We start from the raw sequence: 12,990 nt of genomic DNA on the forward strand, positions 1-12,990 counted from the left end.
TAAAGATGTTCTGACTTCAGTGAGCAGATAATCTGTGGGGGGAAATTTGACAAGTACAGTTCCTCTAGATTTGTTTTCCTCACTCAGTGGGTGATCTCCTCAAGACTAGAGAAGCCATGTGTCATCCTTGATTTCTCTAAAACCTGGCCCGTGGTAGATGGTCTGTAAATGTGCATTTACCAGGTCACAAGAACCCCAGTGACTATGAGAAGATGCGTAGAGGAAGACAGCTTGTTGGGAGATGACTTCTGTCAGAAGGGATTCAGATCTGAAGTGCTTAGAAGGGTCTGAATCTGAGTAGGAGGGCACACCAAGGCCAGAATTCCCACATACTGCCAGGGTGCTTGTTGGGGACTTGAGAGTAGAGTGTGAAGTGAGTGCATATCATCACATGAGAGTTCACCTACCAGCTCACTTTAAGTGCTAAGGCTTGGGGGTCTGGGAAGGTGCAGCCAGGGCAGTGGGTAGAGGTGAGGCAGGCTGCCTGTCAGAATTGTGCACATCAGCAGGACACTCAAGCACCAACCTTGTGCTCATTGGCCCAGAACTTTCAGGCCTCCTTGCCCATGCTTGGGTGGGCACCTGCCAGCACAGCCCTCTGAGAAGCACAAAGCCAGAGCCAGGCAGCTGCTTTTATAAGCTGCTTGGTGCACACTTGTAAAACTGGTTTGGGTTTGTGACTGAGAGAAGTTTATTGGGAAACCTGAAACCCGTCTCCCTTGTTGCTTGGCTGCCTTTTGTTCTCATTTAAATCCCTCTGATGTTGGCCTATGTTATACTGCTGGAAATGGCCATTTTGATTTCTGTTCTGATGTCTTGGAGAATGGGACAGAGATTGCCCCATCCTGAATGGGTTCAGTGACCTGCAGGTGCCCCAAGCCAAGGAAGGCCGTAGCAGTTGTTTTCAGTGTGGAACAGGCCCCATTTCACCAGCTCATTTGCAGATTTTTCAGTTGGGATGTCCTGCAGCCTTCACTGTTACTGATTTTTTTTTTTTTTTGCAGCTTTAATGAGGCAGTCTGACATGAAAATCTTACAAAAAATAATGCACTCCTTTTCTACAAAGCTCAATCAGTTGGGTGTTGAGAGCTAGGAATATTCAGATTGAGTACCTGTCATGGCACTGGTCCCTGTCTCACAGTTGTGAAAGCCAAACAAGTCAGAGAGGAGGTAGGAGCCCGGTGAAGACCATTATTGAGGGCTCTCTTGTGTCAGCTCTAAGCATCTCTTACGTGTAACCTCTCATTCCTCATAGAGAACCCTAGAAAGTGGGCACTCTGATGCCTGTTCTACAGATTGTTTTAGAGGTATTTGCCCAAGGTCTCAGACTTTTTAACTTATGAACTGAGACCTGCAGCCTGTCTTCTTCTTCTTCTTCTTTTTTTAAAGATTTATTTATTTATTTGAAAGGCGGAGTTACACAGAGAGAGAGGAAGAGAGACAGAGAGAGAGGGGTAGGGGGGAGGTCTTCCATCAGCTGGTTCACTCCCCAGTTGGCTGTGACAGCTGGAGGATGAGCTAATCTGAAGCCAGGAGCTGGGAGCTTCTTTTGGGTCTTCCATTTGGGTGCAGAGACCTAAGGACTTGGTCCATCTTCTGCTGCATTCCCAGGCCCTAGGAGAGAGCTGGATGGGAAGTGGAGCAGCTGGGACTTGAACCGGCACCCGTATGGAATGCCGGGACTGTAGAAGGCAGCTTTACCCGCTATGCCGCAACGCCAGCCCCAGCCAGTCTTCTTGAGGCAGAACAACTCCATTGTTCACCCCAGTGCTAGACTGCAGCTCTATGCAAGAAGCTAGCACTGCTGCTGAGGAAGGCAAAGTGAAGCCCTGTGTAGCAGGTCTCTGAAAACTGATGACTCAAAACTTTAAGCTAAGAGACAGCAAAATTGAGACCATCATTACCCTTTGACATATAAAAGAAGGCTCTGATGATGAACTTCTTTGTGTTGTCCAGGTTGCCTGTGTTTACAAGGGATCCTCCCATGACAAAGACTTGTGGCCAAGTCTTTGTGTCTCCTCATAGAGAACCCTAGAAAGCGGGCACTCTGATGCCTGTTCTACAGATTGTTACAGAGGTATTTGCCCAAGATCTCAGACTTTTTAACTTATGGACTGAGACCTGCAGCCTGTCTTCTTCTTCTTCTTTTTTTAAAGATTTATTTATTTATTTGAAAGGCGGAGTTACACAGAGAGAGAGGAGGTGTTGCCATCACTGCCTTCTCTACAGTGTACCTATTGCTCCTGCTGCTGCTTCTCCAACTCTGGTTCATATTTTGCCCCTTACCTCCCTCCAAAAAAGAAATTGCACAGTCCCGTATTTTTGAGCTTGTTTAGAGAAAAATTCTACCATACGAAGTTTGTTCCAGTTTCCCCATGGATTTCTTCTTTCCACTGCTGGTAGCATCTAAACTGAGGAGCCTTTGTGGCAGGCACCGGGGAAATGTAGAGGTCAGGAGTAGCTGATACTGTTTTGAAATAATTCATAGAACCATGTTTGGCCATGGAGGTAACAGGTGTTAAAAGAGAACGAATAGAGCCAATTACGATGTCAGGATCCCTGGGGCTTGAAGGGGTAGGTGAAGAAAGCATTAAAAATTAAAGCACAGTATCTTGGCACTTTGCTCTTTTAACCCCCTTATTAAATCACGACTTCTGTTGGAGGAAAATAAATGAGAACAAAGGGTATGTTTAGGATACAATCTTTGTGTTTTAAATTTGACTAATGAGCGGTTTTAGCACTTTCATTTGGTTCTCAGTCAACCTGTGTTCAAAGTGTCAATTAACCAATAAGTATGAAAAACAAGAGTCAGAAATGGTTGCACCACTCCTGCTAATGAGCTGCTAATGAAATTGTGGTTTTTGGGTGGGAAATGCACACCCTCTGAATAGTCAAGAGTCTTCTCCAGAAAATGAGCAGTGGTGGAGCTGAGGGCCTTAACCCCTGGGAAATGGGCACATTTAACTTCTTTCAAGCTCATTGCCAGTATCTCGTGGTTAACTTCAGTTATGGTAAGAGATGTGTTTTTATTTGACTCAGTGTCTAAGTGGGTTTTGGGAGTTAGAAGAACTGTAGCTGTGCAGCGGCTTATTCCCAACCACCTGACCTTCGGTCTCTTGATGATTCCCTTTCTCCTCTCATTTTCTTGAGTCTTTTTTTGTCTCCTCACCCGGCACACACACATACACACACACACACTGAAAATGAAGTCCAGCCATGTTCAGTTTTGTAGGGATGAGGGAGCAGGGAGTAGGTAGAGAATGTATCTAAAAATAGAGACATGGAAAGTGCTAGTGAACCATAGTAGTCAGCAGGATTATTGGAAGCCAGATTCCCAACATGGATGTATAAGCCCATGTGCTGTGATTAAGAGGCTGTGCCATACCTATTAGTCTCACTCGCTGGGTCTTCAGAGCTGAAGAGGAACATGGGACACATTGAAGGTTGAGCTAGAAGGGGAGCCAAAACGATCAACTGGCTTGGTAACAGGTGCAAGTGCTCCTCAGGAGTGGGAGGGTGAAAGTAGTGCTTCTGCTCCCTCCCCTTGGTGTCCTTTACTTCACCTGTGGACCTATTACTTTTGGGGCCTATGATATGTCCCCTGGGTTGAGTTACTGCACATGGCTAGAGGTCTGATGCTTTTGTGAGGAGGAGGGCCGACAGCACCAGGATAGGATCCTTGGTTTCTCTAGTCAATAAGCTGCCATCCCTTGCTGCTAGCTCAGTCTTCCCAGTCCTCATCCATTCCCTTGGTTCAGGCTTTAATGGTCTCTGATTAGGATAATTACAGCAACCTACCAGTTGGCCTCCCTGCTTTTTGTCTCCCTGTGTTATGTGCTAAGTTCCAAATGCTTCCAGTGGAGTTACTCACTGCTTGCTGAAAGCTGTTCTCTTCACATGTACTTCATGTTCCTCAGTGGTAGGGCTTGGTCTTCCTATTCATGGTGGTAACCTTCCTGCTGCCCAACACAGCATGTGGCCCCCTGTGGGTGTATGGTAAGATATGGTAGAAGGGTTGCCTAGAAAAGAACTGGCTTTGCCTTGTCCTCAGTCAAGGTGCTCAGTGACCAGCCAGTATGGACAGAGCCTTACTGTGTCCTACGGATGGTTAGTTTGAGCCATTGTTCCCAAGAATGTTAAAGGTACATCGTCTGCTATAAGCAGGAAATCTTCTGAGTAGCATTGATTGTCTTTGGAAAGCATTGCTTTTGTGAATTCTGTGTGTTTAAGTTTGACCAGCTATTGTCTGTTCTCCTTGAGGCCTGGAAAAGAGACATTGGTTAAATTTCAGCAGATGTAATTTTATGTGGTCCCTCTGGAGGTATGTTGGGAACTGTCAGGGTCTTTTCTCCCTGGGGGAGACCAATGAGTCTTGTGTTCTGAGGGTCAGGACTTCAGCCCTTGTCTGAAAGTCATACCAGAGAACTCTATGGCACTCCCCAGTTTCTAGATTCAGCGACTCAGAATGAAGAATCACTTTAGAGATTATTTTTATTTTTCTTGGTTCGTCATTGCACAGTCCTTTAGAAACTCAAAAATATAACTACAGTCCAGAGCAGCTCATTGTGTGTTTTCCTGGTTAAACAAAAGGCCTCTGTTCATGGTCCCCTTAAAAGATAGGAGCATTAAGCATTGGTTCAGAGTTCAGCACCCTACAGAGGTCTGTGCACATGTTTTTGTTACTGGTTCAATTCAAGTCCTGCCTTGGAGACAGGATAGATGCTCATTTGTGTGAGGCAGGGGTCTTGCCAGGACTTGCTTGGGGATTTTGAATAAAAAAGCAGGAGGATAGGGCTGTGGTAGTCATGGCAACGGGCCTGGAGTCTCAGCCCTGACCAGCCCTCATTAGGAGCTCCCTGGCTTCAGTGAGGTGAGTGGCATTGCTTCCCATTCGTGTTCTCTCTTTGCCTTTGGTCTGAGGAAGGGGCAGCTGGCATCTGAGCTGACCTTTCTGGAGCCCTGCACAGTGCCTCGAGCTTAGCCTGAGCTCTGGGCCCAAGTAATTAGTCCCCTGCCCTTCAAAAAGCGTAATAGAGTTTTTACTCGTAGCAGGTACCTACAGGACTTGACAAATAAAATGTCTTTGTTTCAGCTGTGGTAATATTTCCCTTTTCGGAACTGTTTTTCAGCTGCTTTTCCTGAAGCACACTTTTTATACTTCTGAGCACTGACATAGTTCTTTTCTTACCTATTCTTCACAACATTCCAGCACATTAAGGAAAGTGAACCTAAATTCTTTATGCTTGACAGCTAGGGGAAGGAAGATTCTGAAAGATAGGGGAATTTGGCTGAATCCACTATACTGTCCAAGAATGAGTTGAGTGGGTGGCCGAGTTCTAGTGCTCACAGTGGCATGGGGAGCCAGGCAGCCCTGGGCTTTGTGTCATTGTGTCCAGGTTTGACTGGAAGTCCCTGGAGTGGGAAGTTTCCAGATAGGAGCTTACAGAAGACACCCCAAACCCCAAACTTCTCACCCCTCTGGGAGTTTCAAAGCTCTGGAAACATGTGGTGCTGCCAAGGTAGACAACAACGCATATTGTCGTCGGCCCTGTCTCTACAGAAGCAGGGCAGCTGGCCACCCTACAGTGTCATTGCAGATGCTCCCTGGGGAAGGCAGGTTTCTAATCACTGGGCCCATGATGAGTTGGAACTAAGACTGAGTTGGGCAACATTTATTAATAGTTAAATCTTACCTCATCTCAAAGTCACAAATGGGCTGTGGTCTGAATTCTGTTTATAGATTTTTTGGGGGGAGGGGTTGCCTTTTAGGTTTTTTAAATTCAAATGCTTTCAGAAAGCATATTTTTCACAGTTTGTACCTTTCCCTGTTTTCTCACAGGTGACCCTCCTCACTGTCCATCCAGTTGCCTGCCTCTTGCGGCCGTTTGAGGTGGCTCCTGCCTTTCACCATGGTTCCTTTTGTCCAGGTGCTTTGTGGCCTCAGGCTTCTTAGGCCCTTTCCTCTCCCTGCTCTTGCCTGCACTCCCCTCGCAGGGCTGCGTGTAGGCTCTAAGCATGGCTCTCTAACTTGGGCCCCTAGAAATACCTGCTGTCACTTGGGACAGGGATTCAAAGGGATACTAACTTGTCCAAAAGAGAGCATTTTTAAAACAACTTTGTTGAGATATAATTTATATACTATCAAAATCATTCTTTTAAAGTATAAAATGGGAATAATTCTCAAACAGCCTAGGGAAGGTTGGTAGATGATTAGAGTGGTTTCCAGACTATGGTATTCATGAACCTGAAAAATTTTATGTGTTTTTTATTTTCTTAAAAAATATTTATTTATTTGAAAGGCAGAGTGACAGAAAGAGGGACAGAAAGAAAGAGAAGGATTGTACATCTAGTTCACTTCCCAAATGGCTGCAACAGTTAGAGCTGGGCCAGGCTGAAGCCAGGATCCTGGAACTCCATCCGAGTCTCCCATGTGGGTGGCAGGGGCTCAAGTACTTAGGACACAGGCTCATTAGCTGGGAGCTGGATCAGAAGTGGGCTTGAATCTGTGTTCCAACATGGAATGCCTGTGTCACAGGCAGTAGCTTGACTCCTGTGCCACAATACTGGCACCAAATCACAAAAAGAAAACAGGAATTACGTGTTTAACCTCATGGCTAAGATCTCTGTCCCATATCTGAGTGCCTGGGTTAGATACCTGTCTCTGGCTCCTGATCTGCTTCCTGCTAATGTGGACCCTGGGAGGCAGTTGCGATGGCTCAAGTAATTGAGTTCCTGCCACTTATATGAGAGACCTGGAATGCATTTCTAGCTCCTGGATTTTCAACCCAGCCCTACCCTGGCTGTTATGGGCATTTGCAGGGTGAGCCAGTGGATGGGAGTGCTCTCTGTCCAACTGTATCATTCATTGTCTTTATCTGTCTCTATGCCTCCCAAATAATTAAATATTTTTAAAAAATTTTAAAAAGAAAGAAAACATGGGAGATCCAGGCCAATTTTTTGTTTTGCTGAGTTAAGAGCCTTTACATAGAAACAACCCATGGCATTTATCATCATCCTCATTGCATTTTGTAAGAGGACATTTTAACACTAAAGTGATATAGACTATGTAGTTTCAGGAAGTAAAAAAACTATTGCTTATATTAGATGCTTTTAATTTCCTTGTTTCAGGACCACTGGAAAAAAATTACCACAGTAAACAAAGCACTTCAAAGTTTGGTGACTTCAAACAATTAAGAATTTATTTTTGTGTAGCTCTGGTTCTTAGAACCATGTGGCAATAGTTCACCTACCCTTCATCTGCCCCTAGATGAACAGCTAAGCCAACCAGGATCTGGAGGGGTGGAAGTCACAGTGGGATATAAATACTAAAAAATGAGCCATGTACGGTCATCCCTTGGTGTGTGGATGCTTAGGTCCCTTACGTGCCTGGAACCTGCATTTCTTTTCCCATAGACTTTAAATCACCTCCAGGTTGCTTACACTACCTGCTGTGATATAAACCCCATGTAAATAGCTGATACACTGCAGCACTGGGGGAATAACACGCTCAGTACAGGTGTATTCTCTTTTCCATCTATGGTTGGTTCAGTCTGAGGATGTGGAAACTGGAATACTGACAGCCAGCTACACCAGAGGACCTCAACAAGTTAATGGAAAACAGAATTAGAAGATATATTTATTCTGATGAAAAAAAATTATACTCATGCATAGTTTTTTCCTATATGTAGTTTTCATGAACTTTTTGAAGTCCCCTTATACAAATTAATTTACAAATTACAAATTAATAGCATGGCTATACTGAAATGGGGAGGAGACAAGTAGACTAAAGGGCTTTTTTTTTAAAAAATGATTTTATTTATTTATTTGAAAGGCAGAGTTAGAGACACAGAGACGGAGAGACAGAGAGGTCTTCTATCCGCTGGTTCACTCCCCAAATGACTTCTGTGGGTGGAGCTAGGATGATCCAAAGCCAGGAGCCAGGAGCCTCTTCCAGGTTTCCCAAGTGGCTACAGAGGCCCAAGCACTTGGGCCATCTTCCACTGCTTTCCCAGGCCATATGCAGAGAGCTGCATCAGAAGAGTAGCTGGGATGCAAACCAGCACCCAAATGGGATTCCGGCACCACAGGCAGAAGCTAAGCCTACAGCGTTGGCCCTGACTAAGGGGCTTTGTGATACAGAATCTTGACTGGGTGCTAAAAGCAAAAGCAGAAGAACTATACACCAATGCTGCAGTCTAGTTTGGTAAATATGTTTCTCATAGAGGTATGGGTTAGTAATTTTTAAAAAAAATTTACTTAGGTGCCGACGTTGTGGTGTAGTAGGTTAAGCTGCTGCTTGCAAGACTGGCTTCTCATATTGGAGTGCTGGTTCAAGTCCTGGCTGCTCTGCTTGCAACCCGGTTGCCTACTAATGTGCCTGGAAAAGCAATAGAAGTTGGCCCAAGTATTTGAGTCCCTCCAACTCACATGGGAAACAAGAATGGAGTTGCATGCTCCTGGCTTTAGCCTGGCCCAGATCTGGCTATTATGGACAATTATGACCATACCTCCTTTCTCCTTCTCCCACTCTCTGTCATCATACCTTTCACATAAACCTTTAAAATTTTTTAAAAAATTATTTAATTTTATCTGAAAGGCAGAGAGACAGATAAGAGATCAGCTACTAGTTCACCCAAAAGCCTGCACCAGCTAGGGCCCAGCCAAGCCAAAGCCAGGAACTTGAAACTCCATCCTGGTCTCCCACATGGGTGGCAGGAACCAATCTACTTGAGCCAACATCTGCTGCCACCCAGGATGTACGTTAGCAGGAAGCTGGATTGAAAGTGGATCCAGAACTTGAATCTGTGCACTCTGAAATGGAATGTGGGCATCTCAAGTGTTTTCTTAAATGTGCTAATGGTTTGCCCCAGGTTAGCAGTTTGGGAACTACTATATTTGTATGTTAGAAATGAACAGTAAATGACTACATTATAGATATTAAGAGCCAACTTTCTCACTTTCAGACAAAGAGTTTATAAGTAAGGAAAGTGGGAAGACAAATGAACCTGTGGTGTTAGACTGGTATCAATACAAACTTGTAGTTTAAAATAGTTATGCAAATGAATAGATACAGAAGTGTATAGATGTGAAACAATGACAGCCTAGTAGTACTGAACATACCTAGTGTCTTGATCTTGGTTTTTTTTTTTTTTTTAGAAATTATTTATTTATTTATTTATTTGACAGAGTTAGACAGTGAGAGAGAGATGGAGAGAAAGGTCTTCCCTCTGTTGGTTCACTCCCCAAATGGCCACCACTGCCAGGGCTGCACTGGTTCAAAGCCAGGAGCCAGGTGCTTCTTCCTGGTCTCCCATGCGGATGCAGAGGCCCAAGCACTTGGGCCATCCTCCACTGCCTTCCTGGGCCATAGCAGAGAGCTGGACTAGAAGAGGAACAACCGGGACTAGAACCCGGTGCCCATATGGGATGCCGGTGCTGCAGGTGGAGGATTAACCAAGTGAGCCACGGCGCCAGGCCCTGATCTTGGTTTCTTAACACCATTCTCCAGTTTAAAAAACTGGACCTTTGGCCGGCGCCGTGGCTTAACAGGCTAATCCTCCGCCTTGCGGCGCCAGCACACCAGGTTCTAGTTCCGGTTGGGGCACCGGATTCTATCCCGGTTGCTCCTCTTCCAGGCCAGCTCTCTGCTATGGCCCGGAAAGGCAGTGGAGGATGGCCCAAGTCCTTGGGCCCTGCATCCGCATGGGAGACCAGGAGAAGCACCTGGCTCCTGGCTTCGGATCAGCGCAATGCGCCGGCCACGGCGGCCATTGGAGGGTGAACCAGCGGCAAAGGAAGACCTTTCTCTCTGTCTCTCTCTCTCTCACTATCCACTCTGCCTGTCAAAAAAAAACAAAACAAAACAAAACAAAACTGGGCCTTTGAGAACAGTGGCTGATGTCAGAGTTGAGGGGTGGGGATAGCATGAAGACTCAGAAGCATCTATGGAACTAGAGCGTATTGAAATACTTTTATTAAAAGAACGATGATCAAGGGAAAGGACCAGCCTTGACACAGCTCCTAATTGCTAACGCTGAAACAACATGAGCACCACAATGAATCTGAGTCTTTACGTATATAAATAACTAATTAAATGAATGGAGGAGCCACTGTTTTTCCTGCAATGAAATTCTAAGATGTAAATGCATAAGAAAGGAATAAGTGGAAAATTGCTATTAGGTGATCACTTGAGTGGTAATTGTGGTTCCCCTGATGGTGTGAAAACATTTAAAGAGCAAGAAGATTTGTGTAAACTGGAAGTATTTTCCCTGTGTCTTTATTTGAAAGGTAGGGTTACAGAGAGGCAGAGGCAGAGAGAGAGAGAAAGAAATGTTCCATCCACTGGTTCACTCCCCAAATGGCCGAAACGGCTGGAGCTGTGCCAGTCCGAAGCCAGAAGCCAGGAGCTTCTTCCTGGTCTCCCACGCGGATGCATGGACCTACGGACTTGGGCCATCTTCTACTGCTTTCTCAGGCCATAGTAGAGAGCTGGAATGGAAGTGGAGCAGCTGGGGCTTGAACCAGTACCCGTGTGGGATGCTGGCACTGAAGGCGGCAGCTTTACCTTGCTATGCCATAGCGCTGGCCCCTGTTTTTAATTCTTAAAAGTGCTTCAGTTGTCTTATTTTTAAAAAGTTTATCCACAGTGTTATGTAACTATTAATACTATCTAAGTGCAGAACATTGTCATTATCCCTAAAAGACACCCCAGCTGTCATTCCCCATTCCTGCCTTGCCAACCCCCCCATAACTACTAATCCACTGTATATGTGTTTGCCTATTCTGGACATTTTGTATAGTAGGAGTTATATGATATGGGGCTTTTCCTTTTTGTGCCTTTCACTTAGTGTAATGTTTTCAAGTTTTATCCATGTTGCAGACAGATGACAGTACTTGAAAAATGCATGGTTTTAAAAGAAAATCAGCCTGGCAGGATTCTGTCCTGCACAGCTGTGTTTTGCAGCAGTAGGCATCTGTCTCTGTCTGCCTCCTCTCCCACCTAAGTGTGGCCACCACCCCGTGGAAGATTTGATGGACACGGACATGATCCCCTTGAGGCCCCAGAACTATCTTTGTGGTTGAACTGAAGGCCAACAAAGACTGTAACTTTATAGCGGACAATGACAAAAATGAGCACCAGTTACCTTTAAGACTAGTCAGGTTAGCTGCTGGTACAAAGGTTGAAATGCACATTGTTGAAGCAGAGGCGATGAATTATGAATGCATTCCAGTTAAAGTAACATTGGAAACTCTGAAAATACCTGTGCAGCCAGCAGTTTCCCTTGGGGCTTTGAAGTAATACCACCTGTGGTGTTTTTTTGTTTGTTTGTTTGTTTGTTTGTTTTAATTTGACAGAGTTATAAACAGAGAGAAAGAGATAGAGAAAGGTCTTCCTTCTGTTGGTTCACTCCCCAAATGGCTGCTGCGGCCGGCGCTGTGCCGATCCAAAGCCAGGAGCCAGGTGCTTCCTCCTGGTCTCCCATGTGGATGCAGGGGCTCAAGCACTTGGGCCATCCTCCACTGCCTTCCAGGGCCACAGCAGAGAGCTGGACTGGAAGAGGAGCAACTGGGACTAGAACCCAGTGCCCATATGGGATGCCGGCACCGCAGGTAGAGGATTAACCAAGTGAGCCATGACGCCGGCCCCACCACCTGTGGTCTTGAAGCGAAGTGTGGCTCAGAGCCTGTACATATTAGTGGGCAGCACTTAGTAGCTGTGGAGAAAGATCAGATTTAGAAGGTAAAAAGGAGGAGAATTTAAAAATATTAATTATATCTGGAATGCAATCTACTACTGGAAGTGGCAGCAAGATACCTTCAAAAAAATCAAATATGTTGATGATGAAGATGATGATGATTTTTATGATAAGCTGGAAAAAGCTCCCATGAAGAAATCTATATGAGATACCCCAGCCAAAAATGCACAGAAAATCAAATCAGAATGGAAAAGACTCAAAACCACCAATACCAAGATCAAAAGGTTATGAATCCTTCAAAACATAGGAAAATAAAACAAAAAACCTCCTAAAACATCAAAAGGACCTAGTTGTATGGAAGGCTTTAAGCCAAAAAACAAGGAAGTACAGAACAAGGTGGTTCTTTTTCTAAAATGGAAGCCAGTTTCATCAATTGTGGGAAGAACTGCTTTGGGTTGACTGACCAGGAAGCTGTTCACTACTTTGGTAGTGGAGGAAGTATCCTTTAAAAAAAATAAACAGTTTAAAATTTTTTTCCATGTGATTTCATTTCTGTCACAGTTGATATCTGGCTGTTCTTTTTATATTGCAGAGTGAGAACTTTGCCTACTGTGTTTGATAAATGTTGTCCAGGTTCCATTGCCAAGAATGTGTTGTTCAAAATGCCTATTTAGTTTGTAAAGATGGAACTCCATCGTTTGCTTGGTTTTACGTTTGTAAGGAATGCTATGATAGGACATAGTAGTGGCAGTAGTTGATCATGGAAATGGTGGGGAGACAAAAATACACATGTAGAGGCATGGTATAGCAGATAAAGCTACTGCCTTGGATGCAGGCTTCCCATGTGGGCATCAGTTTGTGTCCTGGCTGCTCCACTTCAAATCCAGCTCCTTGTTAATGCACCTGGGAAAAGCAGCAGCAGATGACCAAAGTGCTTGGGCCCTTGTCACTTACCTGAGAGACTCAGATGAAGCTCCTGGCTTCAGTTTGGCCCACCCCCAGCCATTGCGGCCATCTGCGAAGTAGCTTTGGGAGATTGTCTCTCTGTCTTTCTCTCTGTGTGTCTCTCTCTGTCTTTCTCTCTCCCTCCCTCTCCCTCTCAGTTTCTTTCTCTGTCTCCCCTCCCCACCCTCCCTCTTTGCCTTTCTCTCTCTCTTTCTGCCTTTCCCTCTCTGTTTGTAACTCTGACTTTTAAATAAATAAGTATTTAAAAAAATATACACACACATAGGGAGCAGTCATTGCGTTGCAGCAGGTTAAATCACTGCTTGTGACATCCCATATCAGAGCTTCA

General features: G+C 45.0%; 1 protein-coding gene and 1 pseudogene across 3 annotated transcripts in view; both read left to right on the forward strand.

Moving 5' to 3' along the window:
* The window catches only part of SIL1 (SIL1 nucleotide exchange factor), a 315,627-nt gene that overhangs the window by 200,396 nt on the left and 102,241 nt on the right, over positions 1-12,990 (forward strand). The window lies entirely within an intron of this gene.
* Positions 2,503-12,205, forward strand: LOC133758198 (nucleophosmin-like; annotated as a pseudogene).

This window comes from Lepus europaeus, chromosome 4 (assembly GCF_033115175.1).
Source record: "Lepus europaeus isolate LE1 chromosome 4, mLepTim1.pri, whole genome shotgun sequence".
Lineage (NCBI taxonomy): Eukaryota > Metazoa > Chordata > Mammalia > Lagomorpha > Leporidae > Lepus > Lepus europaeus.